Raw genomic sequence first — 23,520 nt, 5'->3', positions numbered from 1 at the left:
GAACCTACGAACTATGGAGAAGCGATGGTGAGCCCAGATTCCGAAAAATGGCTTGAAGCCATGAAATCTGAGATGGGATCCATGTATGAGAACAAAGTATGGACTTTGGTTGACTTGCCCAAAGATCGGCAAGCAATTGAGAATAAATGGATCTTCAAGAAGAAGACTGACGCTGACGGTAATGTTACTGTCTACAAAGCTCGACTTATCACAAAAGGTTTTTGACAAGTTCAAGGGATTGAATACGATGAGACCTTCTCACTCGTAGCGATGCTTAAGTCTGTCTGAATCATGTTAGCAATTGCCGCATTTTTTGATTATGAAATTTGGCAGATGGATGTCAAAACTGCATTCCTGAATGGATTTCTGGAAGAAGAGTTGTATATGATGCAACCGGAAGGTTTTGTCGATCCAAAAGGAGCTAACAAAGTGTGCAAGCTCCAGCGATCCATTTATGGACTGGTGCAAGCCTCTCGGAGTTGGAATAAACGCTTTGATAGTGTGATCAAAGCATTTGGTTTTGTACAGACTTTTGGAGAAGCCTGTATTTACAAGAAAGTGAGTGGGAGCTCTGTAGCATTTCTGATATTACATGTAGATGACATATTACTAATTGGAAATGATATAGAATTTCTGGATAGCATAAAGGGATACTTGAATAAGAGTTTTTCAATGAAAGACCTCGGTGAAGCTGCTTACATATTGAGCATTAAGATCTATAAAGATAGATCAAGACGCTTAATTGGACTTTCACAAAGCACATACCTTGACAAAGTTTTGAAGAAGTTCAAAATGGATCAAGCAAAGAAAGGATTCTTGCCTGTGTTACAAGGTGTGAAATTGAGTAAGACTCAATGCCCGACCAATGCAGAAGATAGAGAGAAAATGAAAGATGTTCCCTATGCTTCAGCCATAGGCTCTATCATGTATGCAATGCTGTGTACCAGACCTGATGTGTGTCTTGCTATAAGTCTAGCAGGGAGGTACCAAAGTAATCCAGGAGTGGATCACTGGACAGCGGTCAAGAACATCCTGAAATACCTGAAAAGGACTAAGGATATGTTTCTCATATATGGAGGTGACAAAGAGCTCATCGTAAATGGTTACGTTGATGCAAGCTTTGACACTGATCCGGACGATTCTAAATCACAAACCGGATACGTGTTTACATTAAACGGTGGAGCTGTCAGTTGGTGCAGTTCTAAACAAAGCGTTGTGGCGGGATCTACATGTGAAGCGGAGTACATAGCTGCTTTGGAAGCAGCAAACGAAGGAGTCTGCATGAAGGAGTTCATATCCGATCTAGGTGTCATACCTAGTGCATCGGGTCCAATGAAAATCTTTTGTGACAATACTGGTGCAATTGCCTTGGCAAAGGAATCCAGATTTCACAAGAGAACCAAGCACATCAAGAGACGCTTCAATTCCATCTGGGATCTAGTCCAGGTGGGAGACATAGAGATTTGCAAGATACATACGGATCTGAATGTTGCAGACCCGTTGACTAAGCCTCTTCCACGAGCAAAACATGATCAGCACCAAAGCTCCACGGGTGTTAGAATCATTACTGTGTAATCTAGATTATTGACTCTAGTGCAAGTGGGAGACTGAAGGAAATATGCCCTAGAGGCAATAATAATGTTATTATTTTATTTCCTTATATCATGATAAATGTTTATTATTCATGCTAGAATTGTATTATCCGGAAACATAATACTTGTGTGAATACATAAACAAACTAAACGTCACTAGTATGCCTCTACTTGACTAGCTCGTTAATCAAAGATGGTTATGTTTCCTAACCATAGACATGTGTTGTCATTTGATTAACGGGATCACATTATTAGGAGAATAATGTGATTGACATGACCCATTCCATTAGCTTAGCACCCGATCGTTTAGTGTGTTGCTATTGCTTTCTTCATGACTTATACATGTTCCTATAACTATGAGATTATGCAACTCCCGTTTGCCGGAGGAACACTTTGTGTGCTACCAAACGTCACAACGTAACTGGGTGATTATAAAGGAGCTCTACAGGTGTCTCCAAAGGTAAATGTTGAGTTGGCGTATTTCGAGATTAGGATTTGTCACTCCGATTGTCGGAGAGGTATCTCTGGGCCCTCTCGGTAATGCACATCACATAAGCCTTGCAAGCATTGCAACTAATGAGTTAGTTGTGAGATGATGTATTATAGAACGAGTAAAGAGACTTGCCGGTAACGAGATTGAACTAGGTATTAAGATACCGACGATCGAATCTCGGGCAAGTAACATAACGATGACAAAGGGAACAACGTATGTTGTTATGCGGTCTGACCGATAAAGATCTTCGTAGAATATGTGGGAGCCAATATGAGCATCCAGGTTCCGCTATTGGTTATTGACCGGAGACATGTCTCGGTCATGTCTACATTGTTCTCGAACCCGTAGGGTCCGCACGCTTAAGGTTTCGATGACAGTTATATTATGAGTTTATGAGTTTTGATGTACCGAAGTTAGTTCGGAGTCCCAGATGTGATCACGGACATGACGAGGAGTCTCGAAATAGTCGAGACATAAAGATTGATATATTGGACGACTATATTCGGACACCGGAAGTGTTCCGGGTGATTTCGGAGAAAACCGGAGTGCCGGAGGGTTACCGGAACCCCTCGGGAGAAGTAATGGGCATTATGGGCCTTAGTGGAGAGAGAGAGGGGCAGTCAGGGTGGGCCGCGCGCCCCCTCCCCCTCTGGTCCGAATTGGACTAGGAGAGGGGGGGCGGCGCCCCCTTTCCTTCTCCCTCTCTCCCTTCCTTTCCCCCTCCTAGTAGGACTAGGAAAGAGGGGAGTCCTACTCCTACTAGGAGGAGGACTCCTCCTCCTTGGCGTGCCATAGGGCTGGCCGGCCTCCTCCCCTTGATCCTTTATATACGGGGGCAGGGGGCACCCCTAGACACACAAGTTGATCCACGTGATCGTTTTCTTAGCCGTGTGCGGTGCCCCCTTCCACCATACTCCTCGATAATATTGTAGCGGTGCTTAGGCGAAGCCCTGCGACGGTAGAACATCAAGATCGTCACCACGCCGTCGTGCTGACGGAACTCTTCCCTGACACTTTGCTGGATCGGAGTCCGGGGATCGTGATTGAGCTGAACGTGTGCTAAAACTCGAAGGTGCCGTAGTTTCGGTGCTTGATCGATCGGGCCATTAAGACGTACGACTACATCAACCGCGTTGTCATAACGCTTCAGCTGTCGGTCTACGAGGGTACGTAGATCTCACTCTCCCCTCTCGTTGCTATGCATCACCATGATCTTGCGTGTGCGTAGGAATTTTTTTGAAATTACTACGTTCCCCAACACATAATCGACCTCGGTAATATCACAGCAGTGCTTAGGCGAAGCCCTGTTCCGGTAGCAACATCATCACCGTCATCACGCCGTCGTGCTGACGAAACTCTCCCTCGAAGCTCTACTGGATCGTGAGTTCGCGGGACGTCACCGAGCTGAACGTCTGCAGATCGCGGAGGTGTCGTACCTTTGGTGCTAGATCGTGAAGATGTACGACTACATCAACCGCGTTGTAATAAGCTTCCGCTTACGGTCTACGAGGGTACGTAGACGATACTCTCCCTTCTCATTTCTGTGCATCACCATGATCTTGCGTGTGCGTAGGATTTTTTTTGGAATTACTGCGTTCCCCAACAGTGGCATCCGAGCCAGGTCTATGCGTAGATGTTATATGCACGAGTAGAACAGAAAGGAGTTGTGGGCATGGGTATATACATATTGCTTGCCGTCACTAGTTGATTCTTGATTCAGCGGCATTGTTGGATGAAGCGGCCCAGACCGACATTACGCGTACGCTTACGCGAGACTGGTTCTACCGACGTGCTTCGCACACAGGTGGCTAGTGGGTGTCTATTTCTCCAACTTTAGTTGAATCGGATTCAACGATCAGGGTTCTTTCTGAAGATCAAAAAGCAATCACTATACCGCGTTGTGGTTTTTGATGCGTAGGTAAGAACGGTTCTTGCTCAGCCCGTAGTAGCCACGTAAAACTTGCAACAACAAAGTAGAGGACGTCTAACTTGTTTTTGCAGGGCATGTTGTGATGTGATATGGTCAAGACGTGATGAGATATAAATTGTTGTATGAGATGATCATGTTTTGTTAAAGTTATCGGCAACTGGCAGGAGCCTTATGGTTGTCTCTTTATTGCATAAGATGCAAGTGCCATGTAATTGCTTTACTTTATCGCTATGCGATAGCAATAGTTGCAAAAGCAATAGCTGGTGAGATGACCATGTGACGACACGTTGATAAAAGATCAAGATGATGAAGATCATGGTGTCATGCCGGTAACAATGAAGATCATGACAGTACTTTGGAGATGGAGATCAAAAGCACAAGATGATGATGGCCATATCATGTCACATATTTTGATTGCATGTGATGTTTATCTTTTATACATCTTATTTTTCTTAGTTTGACGGTAGCATTTTAAGATGATCTCTTACTGAATTTCAAGGTATAAGTGTTCTTCCTCAGTATGCACCGTTGCGACAGTTCGTCGTGCCGAGACACCACGTGATGATCGGGTGTGATAAGCTCTACGTTCACATACAACGGGTGCAAGCCAGTTTGCACACGCGGAATACTCGGGTTAAACTTGACGAGCCTAGCATATGCAGATATGGCCTCAGAACACTGGAGACCGAAAGGTCGAGCGTGAATCATATAGTAGATATGATCAACATAGTGATGTTCACCATTGAAAACTACTCCATCTCACGTGATGATCGGACATGGTTTAGTTGATTTGGATCACGTGATCACTTATATGATTAGAGGGATGTCTATCTAAGTGGGAGTTCTTAAGTAATATGATTAATTGAACTTTAGTTTATCATGAACTTAGTCCTGATAGTATTTGCATATCTATGTTGTAGATCAATAGCTTGCGATGTAGCTCCCCGTTTATTTTTTGATATGTTCCTAGAGAAAAATAAGTTGAAAGATGTTACTAGCAATGATGCGGACTAGCTCCATGATCTGAGGGTTATCCTCATTGCTGCACAGAAGTATTATGTCCTTGATGCACCGTTAGGTAACGGACATATTACAGGAGCAGATACAGACGTTATGAATGTTTGACGAAGCTCGGTATGATGACTACTTGATAGTTTAGTGCACCATGCTTTACGGTTTAGAACCGGTACGTCAAAAACGTTTTGAATGCCACGGAGCATATAAGATGGTTCAAGAGCTGAAATTGGTATTTCAGACTCATGCCCGAGTCGAGAGGTATGAGACCTATGACAAGTACTTTGCCTACAAGATGGAGGAGAATAGCTCAACCAGTGAGCATGTGCGCAGATTGTCTGAGTACTACAATCGCTTGAATCAAGTGGGAGTTAATCTTTTAGATAAGATAGTGATTGACGGAGTTCTCTAGTCTCTATCACCAAGTTACTGGAACTTTGTGATGAACTATAATATGCAAGGGATGACGAAAACGATTCCCCGAGCTCTTCGCGATGCTGAAATCAGCGAAGGTAGAAATCAAGAAAAAGCATCAAGTGTTGATGGTTGACAAGACCACTAGTTTCGAGTAAAAGGGCAATGGAAAGAAAGGGAACTTGAAGAAGAATGGCAAGCAAGTTGTCACTCCCATGAAGAAGCCCAAAGCGAGACCCAAGCCTGAAACTGAGTGCTTCTACTTCAAAGGAAATGGTCACTGGACGTGGAACTACCCTAGATATTTGGCGGATAAGAAGGATGGCAAAGTGAACAAAGGTATATTTGATATACATGTCATTGATGTGTACTTTACTAGTGTTTATAGCAAACCCCTCGGTATTTGATACTAGTTCAGTTGCTAAGAGTAGTAACTCGAAATGGGAGTTGCAAAATAAACAAAGACTAGTTGAGGACGAGGTGACGATGTGTGTTGGAAATGATTTCAAGGTTGATAAGATCACCATCGCACACTCCCTTTACCTTTGGGATTAGTGTGAACCTAAAATAAATGTTATTTGGTGTTTGCGTTGAGCATAATATGATTGTATCATGTTTATTGCAATACGGTTATTCATTTAAGTCAAAGAATAATTGTTATTCTGTTTACATGAATACAACCTTCTGTGGTCATACACCCAAAGTGAATGGTTTATTGAATCTCGATCATAGTGATACACATATTAATAATTTTGAAGTCAAAAGATGCAAAGTTAATAATGATAGTGCAACCTATTTGTGGCACTGCTGTTTAGGTCATATTGGTGTAAAGCTCATAAAGAAACTCCATGCTGATGGAATTTTGGAATCACTTGATGCTTGCGAACCATGCCTCATGTGCAAGATGACTAAGACTCCGTTCTCCGGAACAATGGAGCGAGAAACTGACTTATTGGAAATAATACATACTGATGTATGCGGTCCAATGAGTGTTGAGGCTCGCGGCGGGTATCGTTATTTTCTGACCTTCACAGATGATTTGAGTAGATATGGGTATATCTACTTGATGAAACGTAAGTCTGAAACATTTGAAAAGTTCAAAGAATTTCAGAGTGAAGTGGAAAATCATCGTAACAAGGAAATAAAGTTTCTACGATCTGATCGCAGAGACAAATATTTGAGTTACAAGTTTGGTCTTCAATTAAAACAATGTGGAATAGTTTCACAAACTCATGTCACCTGGAACACCACAGCATAATGGTGTGTCTGAACGTCGTAATCGCACTTTACTAGATATGGTGCGATCTATGATGTCTCTTACTGATTTACCGGTATCGTTTTGGGGTTATGCATTAGAGACAGCTGCATTCACGTTAAATAGAGCACCATCTAAATCCGTTGAGATGACACCATATGAACTATGGTTTGGCAAGAAACCTAAGTTGTCGTTTCTTAAAGTTTGGGGTTGCAATGCTTATGTGAAAAGTTTCAACCTGATAAGCACGAACCCAAATCGTAGAAGTGCGTCTTCATAGGATACCCAAAAGAAAATGTTGGGTACACCTTCTATCACAGATCCAATGGCAAGATCTTTGTTGCTAAGAATGGATCCTTTCTAGAGAAGGAGTTTCTCTCGACAGAAGTGAGTGGGAGGAAAGTAGTACTTGATGAGGTAACTGTACCTGCTCCCTTATTGGAAAGTAGTTCATCATAGAAATATGTTCCTGTGACTCCTACACCAATTAGTGAGGAAGATAATGATGATGATCATGTAACTTCATATCAAGTTACTACCGAACCTCATAGGTCAACCAGAGTGAGATCCGCACCAGAGTGGTATGGTAATGTTGTTTTGGAGGTCATGTTAGTTTACCATGACGAACCTACGAACTATGAGGAAGCGATGATGATCCCAGATTCCGCGAAATGGCTTGAGGCCATGAAATCTGAGATAGGATCCATGTATGAGAACAAAGTGTAGACTTTGGTTGACTTGCCCATTGATCGGCAAGCCATTGAGAATAAATGGATTTTCAAGAGGAAGACGGATGCTGATAGTAGTGTTACTATCTACAAAGCTTGAATTGTCACAAAAGGGTTTTCGACAAGTTCAATGTGTTGACTACGATGAGATTTTCTCACTCGTAGCGATGCTTAAGTTTGTCCGAATCATGTTAGCAATTGCCACATTTTATGAAATCTGGCAAATGGATGTCAAAACTATTTTCCTTAATGGTTTTCTTAAAGAAGAGTTGTATATGATACAACCAGAAGGTTTTGTCAATCCTAAAGGTACTAACAAATTGTGCAAGCTCCAGCGATCCATCTATGGACTGGTGCAAGCATCTCGGAGTTGGAATGTACGCTTAGATAGTATGATCAAAGCATATAGTTTTATACAGACTTGCAGTGAAGCCTGTATTTACAATAAAGTGAGTGGGAGCACTACAACATTTCTGATAAATATATGTGAATAACATATTGTTGATCGGAAATAATATAGAAATTTCTGAAAAGCATAAAGGAGTGTTTGAAAGGAGTTTTTGAAAGAAAGACCTTGGTGATTATAAAGGTGCTCTACAGGTGTCTCCGATGGTACTTGTTGAGTTGGCATAGATCAAGATTAGGATTTGTCACTCTGATTGTCGGAGAGGTATCTCTGGGCCCTCTCGGTAATGCATATCACTATAAGCGTTGCAAGCAATGTGAATAATGAGTTAGTTACGGCATGATGCATTACGGAACAAGTAAAGAGACTTGCTGGTAACGAGATTGAACTAGGTATTGAGATACCGACGATTGAATCTCGGGCAAATAACATACCGATGACAAAGGGAACAACGTATGATGTTATGTGGTTTGACCGATAAAGATCTTCGTAGAATATGTAGGAGCCAATATGAGCATCCAGGTCCCGCTATTGGTTATTGACCGAAGACGAGTCTCGGTCATGTCTACATAGTTCTCGAACCCGTAGGGTCCGCATGCTTATAGTTCGGTGACGATCGATAATATGAGTTTATGTGCTTTGATGTAGCGAAGGTAGTTTGGAGTCCTGGATGAGAACGGGGACATGACGAGGAGTCTCGAAATGGTCGAGACGTAAAGATCGATATATTGGACGACTATATTCGGACATCGGAAAGGTTTCGAGTGATTCGGGTATTTTTCGGAGTACCGGAGAGTTACGGGAATTCGCCGGGGAGTATATGGGCCTTATTGGGCTTTAGGGGAAAGAGAGAGGGGAGGCTGCATGCCCCCAAGGCTTAGTACAAATTGGACTAGGGGGAGGGGCGGCGCCCCCTCCTTCCTTCTCTTCTCTTTTCCCTTTCCTTCTCTCCTACTCCTACTACATGGAAGGGGGGAATCCTACTCCTGGTGGGAGTAGGACTCCCTGGGGCTCGCCATAGTAGAGGGCCGGCCCTCCCCCTCCTCCACTCCTTTATATACGGGGAAGAGGGCACCCCATGGACACACAAGTTGATTGTTCCAAGCCGTGTGCGGTGCCCCCTCCATCATAATCCACCTCGATCATATCGTAGCGGTGCTTAGGCGAAGCCCTGCGTCGGTAGCAACATCATCACCATCATCACGCTGTCGTGCTGACAGAACGCTCCCGTGAAGCTCTGCTAGATTAGAGTTTGTGGGACGTCATCGAGTTGAACGTGTGCTGAACTCGGAGGTGCCATGCGTTCGGTACTTGGATCGGTCGGATCGTGAAGACGTACGACTACATCAACCGCGTTCTCATAACGCTTCCGCTTACGGTCTACGAGGGTATGTAGACGATACTCTACCCTCTTGTTGCTGTGCATCACCATGATCTTGCGTGTGCGCAGGATTTTTTTTGAAATTAGTACGTTCCCCAACAGTGGCATCCGAGCCAGGTTTATGCATAGATGTTATATGCACGAGTAGAACACAAGTGAGTTGTGGGTGATACAAGTCATACTGCTTACCATCATGTCATACTTTGGTTCGGTGGTATTGTTGGATGAAGCGGCCCAGACCGACATTACGCGTACGCTTATGCGAGACTGGTTCTACCGACGTGCTTTGCACACAGGTTGCTGGCGGGTGTCAGTTTCTTCAACTTTAGTTGAACCGAGTGTGACTATGCCCGGTCCTTATTGAAGGTTAAAACAGCACTAACTTGACCAAATATCATTGTGGTTTTGATGCGTAGGTAAGAACGGTTCTTGCTCAGCCCGTAGCAGCCACGTAAAACTTGCAACAACAAAGTAGAGGACGTCTAACTTGTTTTTGCAGGGCATGTTGTGATGTGATATGGTCAAGGCATGATGCTATATTTTATTGTATGAGATGATCATGTTTTGTAACGGAGTTATCGGCAACTGGCAGGAGCCATATGGTTGTCGCTTTATTGTATGCAATGCAATCTCCCTGTAATTGCTTTACTTTATCACTAAACGGTAGCGATAGTCGTAGAAGCAATATTTGGCGAGATGACAACGATGCTACGATGGAGATCAAGGTGTCGCGCCGGTGACGATGGTGATCATGACGGTGCTTTGGAGATGGAGATCAAAGGCAAAAGATGATGATGGCCATATCATATCACTTATATTGATTGCATGTGATGTTTATCCTTTATGCATCTTATTCTGCTTGATTAACAGTAGCATTATAAGATGATCTCTCACTAAATTTCAAGGGTTCTCCCTGAGTATGCACCGTTGCCAAAGTTCGTCGTGCCGAGACACAACGTGATGATCAGGTGTGATAAGCTCTACGTTCACATACAGCGGGTGCAAGACAGTTTTGCACACGCAGAAAAACTCGGGTTAAACTTGATGAGCCTAGCATATGCAGATATGGCCTCGGAACACTGAGACCGAATAGTGAGCGTGAATCATATAATAGATATGATCATCATAGTGATGTTCACCATTGAAAACTACTCCATTTTCACGTGATGATCGGTGATGGTTTAGTTGATTTGGATCACGTGATCACTTAGATGATTAGAGGGATGTCTATCTAAGTGGGAGTTCTTAAATATGATTAACTGAACTTTAATTTATCATGAACTTAGTCCTGATAGTATTTGCATAACTATGTTGTAGATCAATAGCTCGCGATGTAGCTCCCCGTTTATTTTGATATGTTCCCAGAGAAAAACTAAGTTGAAAGATGTTAGTAGCAATGATGCGGATTGGATCCGTGATCCACGGATTATCCTCATTGCTGCACAGAAGAATTATGTCCTTGATGCACCGCTAGGTGACAGACCGATTGCAGGAGCAGATGCAGACGTTATGAACGTTTGGCAAGCTTAATATGATAACTACTTGATAGTTTAGTGCACCATGCTTTACGGCTTAGTATCGGGGCTTCAAAGACGTTTTGAACGCCACGGAGCATATGAGATGTTCCAAGAGTTGAAATTAGTATTTCAGACTCATGCCCATGTCGAAAGGTATGAGACCTTGGACAAGCACTTTGCCTACAAGATGGAGGAGAATAGCTCAGCTAGTGAGCATGTGCTCAGAATGTCTGAGTACTACAATCACTTGAATCAAGTGGGAGTTAATCTTCCAGATAAGATAGTGATTGACAGAGTTCTCTCGTCACTATCACCAAGTTACTGGAACTTCGTGATGAACTATAATATGCAAGGGATAACGGAAACGATTCCCAAGCTCTTCGTGATGCTGAAATCGACAAAGGTAGAAATCAAGAAAAGCATCAAGTGTTGATGGTTGACAAGACCACTAGTTTCAAGAAAAGGGCAAAGGGAAGAAGGGGAACTTCAAGAAGAACGGCAAGCAAGTTGCTGCTCAAGTGAATAAGCCCAAGTCTAGACCTAAGCCTGAGATTAAGTGCTTCTACTACAAAGGGACTAGTCACTGGAAGCAGAACAGCCCCAAGTATTTGGCGGATAAGAAGGATAGCAAAGTGAACAAAGGTATATTTGATATACATGTTGTTGATGTGCACTTTACTAGTGTTTATAGCAACCCCTTAGTATTTGATACTAGTTCAGTTGCTGAGATTAGTAACTCGAAACGGGAGTTGCAGAATGAACAGAGACTAGTTAAGGGTGAAGTGACGATGTGTGTTGGAAGTGGTTCCAAGATTGATATGATCATCATCGCACACTCCCTATACTTTCAGGATTAGTGTCGAACCTAAATAAATGTTATTTGGTGTTTGCGTTAAGCATGAATATGATTTGATCATGTTTATTGCAAAACATTTATTCATTTAAAGTCAGAGAATAATTATTGTTCTGTTTACATGAATAAAACCTTCAATGGTCATACACCCAAGGTGAATGGTTTATTGAATCTCGGTCGTAGTGATACACATATTCATAGTATTGAAGCCAAAAGATGCAAAGTTAATAATGATAGTGCAATTTATTTGTGGCACTGCCATTTAGGTCATATTGGTGTAAAGCGCATGAAGAAAAATCCATGCTGATGGGCTTTTGGAATCACTTGATTATGAATCAGTTGATGCTTGCGAACCATGCCTCATGGGCAAGATGACTAAGACTCCATTCTCCAGAACAATGGTACGAGCAACAGACTTGTTGGAAATAATACATATTGATGTATGCAGTCCGATGAGTGTTGAGGCTCGCGGCAGGTATCGTTTTTTCTGACCTTCACAGATGATTTGAGTAAGATATGGGTATATCTTCTTGATGAAACATAAGTCTAAAACATTTGAAAAGTTCAAAGAATTTCAGAGTGAAGTGGAAAATCATCGTAACAAGAAAATAAAGTTTCTACGATCTGATCGTGGAGGAGAATATTTGAGTTACGAGTTTGGTCTTCATTTGAAACAATGCGGAATAGTTTCACAACTCACGCCACCTGGAACACCACGGCGTAATGGTGTGTCCGAACGTCATAACCGTACTTTATTAGATATGGTGCAATCGATGATGTCTCTTACCGATTTACCACTATCGTTTTGGGGTTATGCATTAGAGACAACTGCATTCATGTTAAAAAGGGCACCATCTAAATCCGTTGAGACGACGCCATATGAACTGTGGTTTAGCAAGAAACCTAATCTGTCATTTCTTAAAGTTTGGGGCTATGATGCTTATGTGAAAAGTTTCAACTTGATAAGCTCGAACCTAAATCGGAGAAATGCGTGTTCATAGGATACCCAAAGGAAACTGTTGGGTACACCTTCTATCACAGATCCGAAGGCAATATATTCATTGCTAAGAATGGATCCTTTCTAGAGAAGAAGTTTCTCTCGAAAGAAGTGAGTGGGAGGAATGTAGAACTTGATAAGGTAATTGTACCTTCTCCCGAATTGGAAAGTAGTTCATCACAGAAATCAGTTCTAGTGATTCCTACACCAATTAGTGAGGAAGCTAATGATGATGATCATGAAACTTCAGATCAAGTTGCTACCGAACCTCGTAGGACAAGCAGAGTATGGTCCGCACCAGAGTGGTATGGTAATCCTTTATGGAAGTCATGTTACTAAACCATGACGAACCTACGAACTATGAGGAAGCAATGATGAGCCCAGATTCCGCAAAATGGCTTGAGGCCATGAAATCTGAGATGGGATCCATGTATGAGAACAAAGTATGGACTTTGATTGACTTGCCCGATGATCGATGAGTCATTAAGAATAAATGGATCTTCAAGAGGAAGATGGACGATGATAGTAGTGTTACTATCTACAAAAGCTCGAATTGTCGCGAAATGTTTTAGACAAGTTCAAGGTGTCAACTACAATGAGATATTCTCACTCGTTTTGATGGTTAAAAGTCTGTCCGAATCATGTTAGCAGTTGCCGCATTTTATGAAATCTGGCAAATGGATGTCAAAACTGTATTCCTTAATGGATTTCTTAAAGAAGAGTTGTATATGATGCAACCAGAAGGTTTTGTCGATCCTAAAGGTGCTAACGAAGTGAGCAAGATCCAGCGATCCATCGATGGACTGGTGCAAGCATCTCAGAGTTGGAATATATGCTTTGATAAAGTGATCAAAGCATATGGTTTTATACAGACTTGCGGTGAAGCCTGTATTTACAAGAAAGTGAGTGGGAGCACTACAACATTTCTGATAAGTATATGTGAATGACATATTGTTGATCGGAAATAATGTAGAATTTTCTGTAAAGCATAAAGGAGTGTTTGAAAGGAGTTTTTTCAAAGAAAGACCTCGGTGAAGCTACTTACATATTGAGCATCAAGATCTATAGAGATAGATCAAGACGCTTGATATATTTTCAATGAGTACATACCTTGACAAAATTTTGAAGTAGTTCGAAATGGAATAGTCAAAGAAGGAGTTCTTGCCTGTTTTGCAAGGTGTGAAGTTGAGTAAAGACTCAAAACCCGACCACGGCAGAAAATAGAAAGAGAATAAAAAGTCATTCCCTATGCCTCAGTCATAGGTTCTATAAAGTATGCCATGTTGTGTACCAGACCTATTGTGTACCTCACCATAAGTTTGGCAAGAGGGTACAATAGTGATCCAGGAGTGGATCACTTGAGAGCGGTCAAAAATATCCTTAGTGGAATAAGGAAATGTTTCTCGGTTATGGAGGTGACAAAGAGTTCATCATAAAGAGTTACGTCGATGCAAGCTTTGACACCGATCTGGATGACTCTAAGTCTCGATCTAGATACATATTGAAAGTGGGAGCAATTAGCTAGGGTAGCTCCGTGCAAAGCATTATAGACATAAAAAATTTGCAAAATACATACGGATCTGAATGTGGCAGACCCGTTGACTAAATTTCTCTCACAAGCAAAACATGATCACTCTTTGGGTGTTAATCACATAGCGATGTGAACTAGATTATTGACTCTAGTAAACCCTTTGGGTGTTAGTCACATGGAGATGTGAACTATTGGTGTTAAATCACATGACGATGTGAACTAGATTATTGACTCTAGTGCAAGTGGGAGACTGAAGGAAATATGCCCTAGAGGCAATAATAAAGTTGTTATTTATATTTCCTTATATCATGATAAATGTTTATTATTCATGCTAGAATTGTATTAACCGGAAACTTAGTACATGTGTGAATACATAGGCAAACAGAGTGTCACTAGTATGCCTCTACTTGACTAGCTCGTTGAATCAAAGATGGTTAAGTTTCCTAGCCATAGCCATGAGTTGTCATTTGATTAACGGGATCACATCGATTGACTTGACCCATCCGTTAGCTTAGCACGATGATCGTTTAGTTTGTTGCTATTGCTTTCTTCATGACTTATACATGTTCCTATGACTATGAGATTATGCAATGATACGTCCATTTTGCATCATGCTTTTATATCGATATTTATTGCATTATGGGCTGTTATTACACATTATGTCACAATACTTATGCCTATTCTCTCTTATTTTACAAAGTTTACATAAAGGAGAGAATTCCTTATTTGGCCCTTTCTTAAAATCTGGTTCCCTATTTGGCCCTAGAAATTTCATTTTTCCCTTTTTGACATCATAAATTCATTTTATTCCTTCCATGACACTTCTATCACTTTTTGCTGGTAACACCATCAAATGTGACTTGAAATGTCTTATTTACCCATGCTTTACCACGTCGTAAAAAATGATAAATCTAGTTGCGGCGCAAGGCATGGAGGAGGGCGCGGCGGCGCTGTGCAGGCCCAAGTCGCGGCACCGGATGTCACGCCCCGAGACCCTCCAGTTGCTGCACCTCTCACTAGTGCAAAGGCCGAACAAACCTGTGGCCACCATGCGAAGTCTCCACGTAGCCATTTGAATGTCCTAAGTATTTCTAGAGTGTTGCCAGCACATGCATGTACATCCCACAAATATCAGGCCACATAGCTAGCTAGCTACTTCATGATTAGTTTGTACTTCTATTTACTTTGTATACAGCTGAGTCAGACCGACATGAGCCAGAGGAAAAACTCCACATCTATTCTTCTCTTCTCGCAAGTTCTCTATATATTGGCATGCGTACTACTTAGTTTCGGAGGATTTCCTCCACCCGTGTACATCTTCCCATTATCCATGTACTAATCTTGGTGTAGCATATCTTATTTTCTTAATTATTTATTTAAACAAATAATACAAATTTAATTATCTAACTTAACTCAACAACTTAAAATAAATATCCTTAAAAATCAGGGTTATTAAACTGGAGGTCCGTTGGTGGCAGGGGCATGCTAACTGGGTCGCCGTGGTTGCGTGCTTTCCATGGTCCAGTGTGTGCTCTTCGTGCGTGTGTGATGTGATGTGTGTGTTGTGTGCAAACAGAGAAATTGAGAGATGGATCTCTTCTATACGTTGTGCGTGAAGAGAGAAACCGTGAGATTGTTGTGCATGTCTGTACTGCTCGTACATGTTAATTAGTGCATTGGTTCTTATTAATATGGGTTTCTCAGTACAATCTTATAATATAATTTCGTTGCAGATCCAAGGCACTGAAGCATTCTGTCCACGCGCCCACATCGCCGTAGCTTTTGACTTCCAGCTCATAATTTTGGTCACAAAATACATCAGGGGTAAAATGGACTTTTCATGTTGCATTTAACGATGTTAGTTGTCAAAACTGACGGAAATGTCATAAAGGGAACAAAATGAAGTTTGAGTGTCAAAACAGGAAGAAATTTTTTACCAGGGCCAAAAAAGGAACCAAATTTTAAGGAAGGGCCAAATAAGGTATTCTCTCTACATAAAGAGGGAGAATGCCGACAGCTGGGATTCTGGGTTGGAAAAGGAGAAAATATTAGAGATCTATTCTGCACAACTCCAAAAGTCCTGAAACTTCACGGAAGACGTTTTCAGAATATATAAAAAATACTCAGTGCAAGAAGTTCACCAGGGGGGCACACCCTGCCCACAAGGGTGGGGGCGCGCCCTACCCCCTGGGCACGCCCCCTACCTCGTCGGCCCCCTGGTGGCCCTCCGATGTCCATCTTCTGCTATATGAAGTCTTTCGATGGGAAAAAAATTCATAAGCCATCTTCTCGGACGAAACTCCGCCGCCACAAGGCGGAACCTTGGCGAAACAAATCTAGGGCTCTGGCAGAGCTGTTCTGCCGGGGAAACTTCCCTCCGGGAGGGGGAAATTATCGCCATCGTCATCACCAACGCTCCTCTCATTGGGAGAGGGAAATCTCCATCAATATCTTCATCAGCACCACCTCCTCTCAAAACCCTAGTTCATCTCTTGTATCCAATTCTTGTCTCCAAGTCCGGGATTGGTGCTAGTAGGTTGCTAGTAGTGTTAATTACTCCTTGTAGTTGATGCTAGTTGGTTTAATTGGTGGAAGATCATATGTTCAGATCCTATATGCATATTAATACCCCTCTGATTATGAACATGAATATGCTTTGTGAGTAGTTACGTTTGTTGCTGAGTACATGTGAGAAGTCTTGCTATTAGTAGTCATGTGAATTTGGTATTCGTTCGACATTTTGATGAGATGTATGTTGTCATCCCTCTAGTGGTGTTATGTGAACGTCAACTACATAACACTTCACCATTATTTGGGCCTAGAGGAAGGCATTGGCAAGTAATAAGTAGATGATGGGTTGCTAGAGTGACAGAAGCTTAAACCCTACTTTATGCGTTGCTTCGTAAGGGGCTGATTTGGATCCATATGTTTCATGCTATGGTTAGGTTTACCTTAATACTTTTGTTGTAGTTGCGGATGCTTGCAATAGAGGTTAATCATAAGTGGGATGCTTATCCAAGTAAGGACAGTACCCAAGCACCGGTCCACCCACATACCAAATTATCAAAGTACCGAACATGAATCATACGAACTTGATGAAAACTAGCTTGATGATATTCCCATGTGTCCTCGGGAGCGTTTTTCTTTATATAAGAGTTTGTCCAGGCTTGTCCTTTGCTACAAAAAGGATCGGGCCACCTTGCTGCACTTTATTTACTTTTGTTACTTGTTGCTCATTACAAATTATCCTATCACAAAACTATCTGTTACCACTTATTTCAGTACTTGCAGAGAATACCTTGCTGGAAACCGCTTATCATTTCCTTCTGCTCCTCATTGGGTTCGACACTCTTACTTATCGAAAGGACTACGATAGATCCCTTATACTTGTGGGTCATCAAGACTCTTTTCTGGCACCGTTGCCGGGGAGTGAAGCGCCTTTGTTAGGTGGAATTTGATAAGGAAAAATTAATATAGTGTGCTGAAATTTACTGTCACTTGTTACTATGGAAAGTAATCCTCTGAGGGGCTTGTTCGGGGTATCTTCACCCCGAACAGTAGAGCAAAGAGTCTCTCCTCAACCTACTGAACCTACTGAAAATGAAAATTTCTGCTTTGAAATTCCTTCGGGTATGATAGAAAAACTGCTAGCTAATCCTTTTGTAGGAGATGGAACAAAGCATCCTGATGAGCATCTAATATATGTGGATGAAGTTTGTGGATTATTTATGCTTGCAGGTGTACCCGGAGATGTTGTTAAGAAGAAGGTCTTCCCTTTATCTTTGAAGGGAGATGCATCGACATGGTATAGGCTATGTGATGATATGGGGTCATGGAACTACAAACGATTGAAATTGGAACTCCATCAGAAGTTTTATCCCATGCATCTTGTTCATCGCGATCGCAATTATATATATAATTCTTGGCCTCACGAAGGAGAAAACATCGCTCAAGCTTGGGGGAGGCTTAAATCAATGTTATATTCATTCCCCAATCATGAGCTCTCAAGAGAAATGATTATTCAAAATTTTTATGCTCGGCTTTCTGATAGCAATCGCACCATGCTTGATACTTCTTGTGCTGGCTCTTTTATGATGAAGACTATTGAATTCAAATGGGATTTATTGGAAAGAATTAAACGCAACTCTGAAGATTGGGACCTCGACAAAGGTAAGGAGTCAGGTATGACACCTAGGTTTGATTGTGTTAAATCTTTTATGGATACCGATGTTTTCCGTAAATTTAGCACTAAATATGGACTTGACTCTGAGATAGTAGCTTCTTTCTGTGAATCTTTTGCTACTTATGTTGATCTCCCCAAGGAGAAGTGGTTTAAATATCATCCTCCCATAGAAGTAAAAGTAGCTGCACCTATTAAAGTTGAAGAAAAGACTATCACTTATAATGATCCTATTGTTCCTACTTCTTATGTTGAGAAACCACCTTTCACTGTTAGGATAAAGGATCATGCTAAAGCTTCAACTGTGGTTCGTAAAAGCAATATTAAAACTTATACACCTTCTGAGCAAATTAAAGTTGAACCTGATATTGCTATTGTTAAAGATCTCTTGGCTGATAATATTGATGGGCATGTTATTTATTTCTGTGATGAAACTGTTAGAATTGCTAAACCTTGTGCTAAAGATAAACCTAGCACTACAAAAAAAGACACATCCGTGACATTTTGGGCCGAACGAATTTTTTTCCTGTCATACATATGACACTTCTATGATGATAATTGTGACAAAACCCGGTATCATCATAGATGTGGTGGGCTCCTACTTCTATGACAAAAAATCATGACAGAAAATGGGCCTTTTGTCCTGGACGGGCCGGAGACGCAGCTGCATGACATTCTTTGGGCCGTCCATGAAGGAAAAAACCGTGGTAGAAGCGAGGGGGAGGAAAATTTCGAGGAGTTCCCGGTTACGGTGGGAGGTCGGGGGCCGAGCGCTGCGCGCTTCTCTCGTACACGTACGCGCGCGTGTGCGATGCGTTGGCTCTAACTGAACCCGAGCGAGGCGTTGGGCTCTAACTGAACCCGAGCGATTGCACTGCAGGCTACGCGTTACTGAACCCGAGCGATCGATCGATGGCTGTTAACTGAACCCGATCGAGCGATTCCTTCGCTACTGCTGCTAACTGAAGCTGATCGATGCTGCCTCTGGATGAACAATGAGTGTTGCGGGGGGGGGGGGGGGGGGGGGGGTTGGATGAACAGTTCCCGGTGGGGGTGGATGAATAGGACCCCGTGGTGTTGCCTTTGGATGAACAGGACCCTGATCAATCGAGCCGGTTGGGGCTGGATGAACAGGACCCTGTGGAGGGCTGGATGAATAGGACCACCCCATGGAGGGCAGGATGAACAGTAGATGGTGGAGGGCAGGATGAACAGTAGCCCGTGGAGGGGTGGTTGAACAGGAGCCCGTGGAGAGGGCTGGTTGAACAGTAGCCGGTGGAGTAGCGCGCGGTGGAGGCTGGATGAACAGGAGCTCGTGGATGAACAGTCGCGGGTGGAGGCTGGAGGAGGTTGATGGTGGATGAACAGTAGCTCGTGGAGGCTGGAGGGGGTCGACGGTGGAGATGAACAGTATCCCGTGGAGTCCCGTTTTGCGGTACGCCACACCCCTCACTACTGGAATCTGGCACTTTGCCATCTGCCATGGCAGATGGCAAAGGCATGGTTGGCGGATGGCAAAGGCTTTGCCATCTGCTAGCAGATGGCAAACAGTTTATCTGAAACCCTACCGGCAAAGGCTTCTTTGCCGTCTGCTGGCTGATGGCAAAGAGCCTGTGCCTTTGCCATCAGCTGGCAGATGGCAAAGCCTCTTAACGGGGTTAGCCCCGTTAGAAGGCTAACGACATACTTTGCCGTCTGCCAGCAGATGGCAAAGGCTGCAGGGTCTTTGCCATCTGCCAGCAGATGGCAAAGGCTGCATGCTTTGCCGTCTGCCAGCAGATGGCAAAGTGACTATATTGCCCCATTTAATTTTGTTTTTTCTTATATTAGTTCATTTTCATAGAAAATCAAACACAAATATATTTATATGACCAATATAGCATATTCAACACATATTACCAATAGTCATGAACACATATATATCCAACACATGTTACCAATAGTAGCAAGTTTCATCCGTACATATACATAGTTTCATCCATAGGTAGCAAGTTTCACAAGGTCAAAACAAAAACTAAATACAAGCACTCCATCAACCCAAGCTTCCGTGATCTTAAGCAAATATGTAAAAAGGGAAAGAAGAAAGTTAGAAGAAGAAGACTAGAAGAAGAAGATTATTATGATGCGGAAATATGTATGGATTGTCAAAACTTGCATTATCGTACTATCACTAGTACAACAAAGCTGCAGGTTGGCATAGTTCATGAACCATGTACATCATGACAAATACAATATCATCCAATGCTCAACTATGAACAAAATTGAACAATTACACCTCACAAAGGCGGAGCATAGAACCAACAAGCAAGTAGGAGGGGTATAAGAGGATGTGAGGAGCTCACCGGAGGGGGTTCTATCCTAGGCCGAGCTTCATCACCATGGATGCGGCTAGGGGAATCAGACGAGTCTACCATCATAGGAGCAGCAGCACCACCACTGCCAAAACTGGAATGGCCGGAGCGAATTGCCATCATATGGGTCACCATCACCGAATGATCTTGCAAGGTGTAAAGTCTCCACATTTCAGTATAAACTAGTGGCGTCAAGAAACAAGCAGTAGCAGGCATAAGGTAAATTCTAGTAACTGATGATTAGTAGACAAAAACAGGAAATAGATCGCACCAGTAGCAAAGTCCACTGCCGCAAGTCCTAAACATTTCATTCAGATCATATATGAAACTCACTAGTTTCTCCATTCTGAAAGCTGGGACGATAGATGCCTTCAAGTCTGTGAGTGCAAAGAGTGTGGTGGGGATCAGTAAATATCAAGGATGTTGTTGTTCTGGGTTAAGCTAAGTAAAAAAATCAAGGGCATAACAGATTCAAGTCAACAAAAATTAACATGTGTACATCTTGCGTAGACTATCATCATTTATAAAAGAAATACAAAACAAAATATGCAAAAGCTGTACAATGGTTAAGTGCTCACATTTAAATGCTCAAGATGCAGAATGCTTATTTACAATAGTTTAGGTTTTTAAATTTGTCATCTTGAAGCATCACACTAGCAAATGACATGAAAGATAACAGGAAATAACACTGCCCCCTGATCAAGTATACTCTAAGCATAAAAAAAGTCAAACAAGCTCATTGTGCATTTTCTTTTTCAGCATGAGACACAATAAAATGTCTAGAAAATCTATTGAATGGCATCAGTCCCAAATTCTATCTGGTGTACTAGTAAATCTGGACGATCGATGAACATCAAACATATCAAGAAAAACAGTACACAAGGCATCAACCTAATTTCAGCAAGCAAATTAACTCAATTTAAAGAGATAGATAACAACTAAAAACTAACACTGAATCTATAAGGTTCAGTACAACAGAGTTGGGGCAGAGCCACTGTACAATACTGTATCGAGGCAGCAACCTAATTTCAGTAAGCAAATTAACTGAATTGAAAGAGATAAATCCCTGAATAGTAAGTAGAGTAGATTTCAGAAATCTGGAACTAAACTAACCTAATTAATCATAACAAGGTGGCATGCATAGAAATCTAGAACGAAACTAAGAACTTTGAATTAAAAGAGGAGAAGCAAAGGTTCAGGAATTAGTTGCTCCCCTGCCGACGCATTGGTTGTCGAGGTTGAGGAGGTTGTGCCCATGGCCGCACCATCGACCTAAGCTGCAACCCAGCATCCACCGCAGACCCGTCTTTGCGCTCGAAAGAGACGACCGCTTCAGACCCCTCCTAGCTCCCCTCCGACGGTGGTCTCCTCCTTGTTCATCCGCCTTGCTATGGCTTCAGGGTGGCAGGCCAGGCCGTCCCTTGTCACTGGGCGTCGTCGTCCATGGCCAGATCTAGCCACTCCATGGCGTCCGGGCAGGGGAGGAAGTGGCCATCCTGTCCATGGCGTCCCGGTGCTCGAGCGATGACGGATTAGAGAGTTAGAGGGGACGTGGTAAAGAAGATAAGGAAGGAGGGATGTGGCAAGGGAAGAGAGGGGATCTGACTCACCGGAGCAACGCTGGAGCCACACCAGCTACGCGGTAGCCCAAACCCTAGTGAATCGGTGTTTTTCGAATGTAACTCATCCCTTGGCAGAATATTGCTGTCATATTGACAACGGAAGAGTTCCTGTCCAGCTGACAATGCAGATGATGGAGATGCTGATAAGCAGATCAGCAGTATTCTGCAGTTTTTTACCTGGCTCGTATCAATTCATGTTAATTGCATTCAGCTAGAAAGTAGAGTACAATCCTGATAATTACATTCAGCTACTGAAATAAGGTAAGACAATATTCTGCCAATCATCACCCACTGGTAAACGATGATCTCAACAAGGTAAGACTGCAGACAATGACCTCAAAGAGATGTATGTAACTAGCAGCTGTGCACTCACCTGCCATTCCATGAATAACCTGCAACTACTCTCACCCACTGGTCAATATTCCAACTAATACTATGAAGCCTCAGCTTACAAGAACACATTTGAGTTTAAGGTGATTGGTTATATCTCCGTGATCATGTTCATTCTGAAAAGCTTTATTCCATAGCATGACCCAATAAACAAATGTATGTCAGTTTAAGGAATAGAGATGTCTTATATCATGGGAAAACAGAGCATGTGAGCATCAGCATACACACTGCCTACAAGAACATGCCCGCAGCCTCGTGGCAACAATCGCTCAGTTTGCTCTAGTGCAACCAAAGAGGCAAAGAGCACCAAATACAGTTTACGGTGAAAAGACTTATCTATCATCTCTAGTTTCATATCACAAACACACATACTGGATCAACTAATCTAGATCATGAACTTACTTTTGCACCTTATTTCAAAAATTCTGTAGCAAATGGTCAGTAACTTCACCTTTACTTCTCCAATTGTGTTGTCACACAACAGGCCTGGTTCTGTCCTCCTTGAGAATGAACAGGGAGTCGCGCGAAGAGGGAGCCCCGCTCATCTGCGGGGACAAGCGTGGAGGTGGCCCTGGCTGGGGCGATGGCGGGGGTCGGGACGGACGAGGCCCGCGCCGGGCCCCGCTGGACTATCCCACCGTCATCGTCGGAGTATAATGAGGAGGCGGCGTTGGATGAGGCGAGGAGGGCGGCGAGCGGGGAGGAGGCCATTGCGCCCTGAGTGCGGCCATGGCGGCAGACGTGGCGGCGACGAGCGTGCGCGAGCTGGAGAGGATGGAGTGGCGGCGAGATTGCATCTGCGGGCGGCGACGATGGAGTGGGATGGGATAGGGTTTGGGTGGTTGGGCTGCCCGGAGGGTGGGGGT

Source organism: Triticum urartu, chromosome 7, assembly GCF_003073215.2.
Source record: "Triticum urartu cultivar G1812 chromosome 7, Tu2.1, whole genome shotgun sequence".
NCBI lineage: Eukaryota > Viridiplantae > Streptophyta > Magnoliopsida > Poales > Poaceae > Triticum > Triticum urartu.
Note: the sequence above shows the minus strand (reverse complement) of the source record.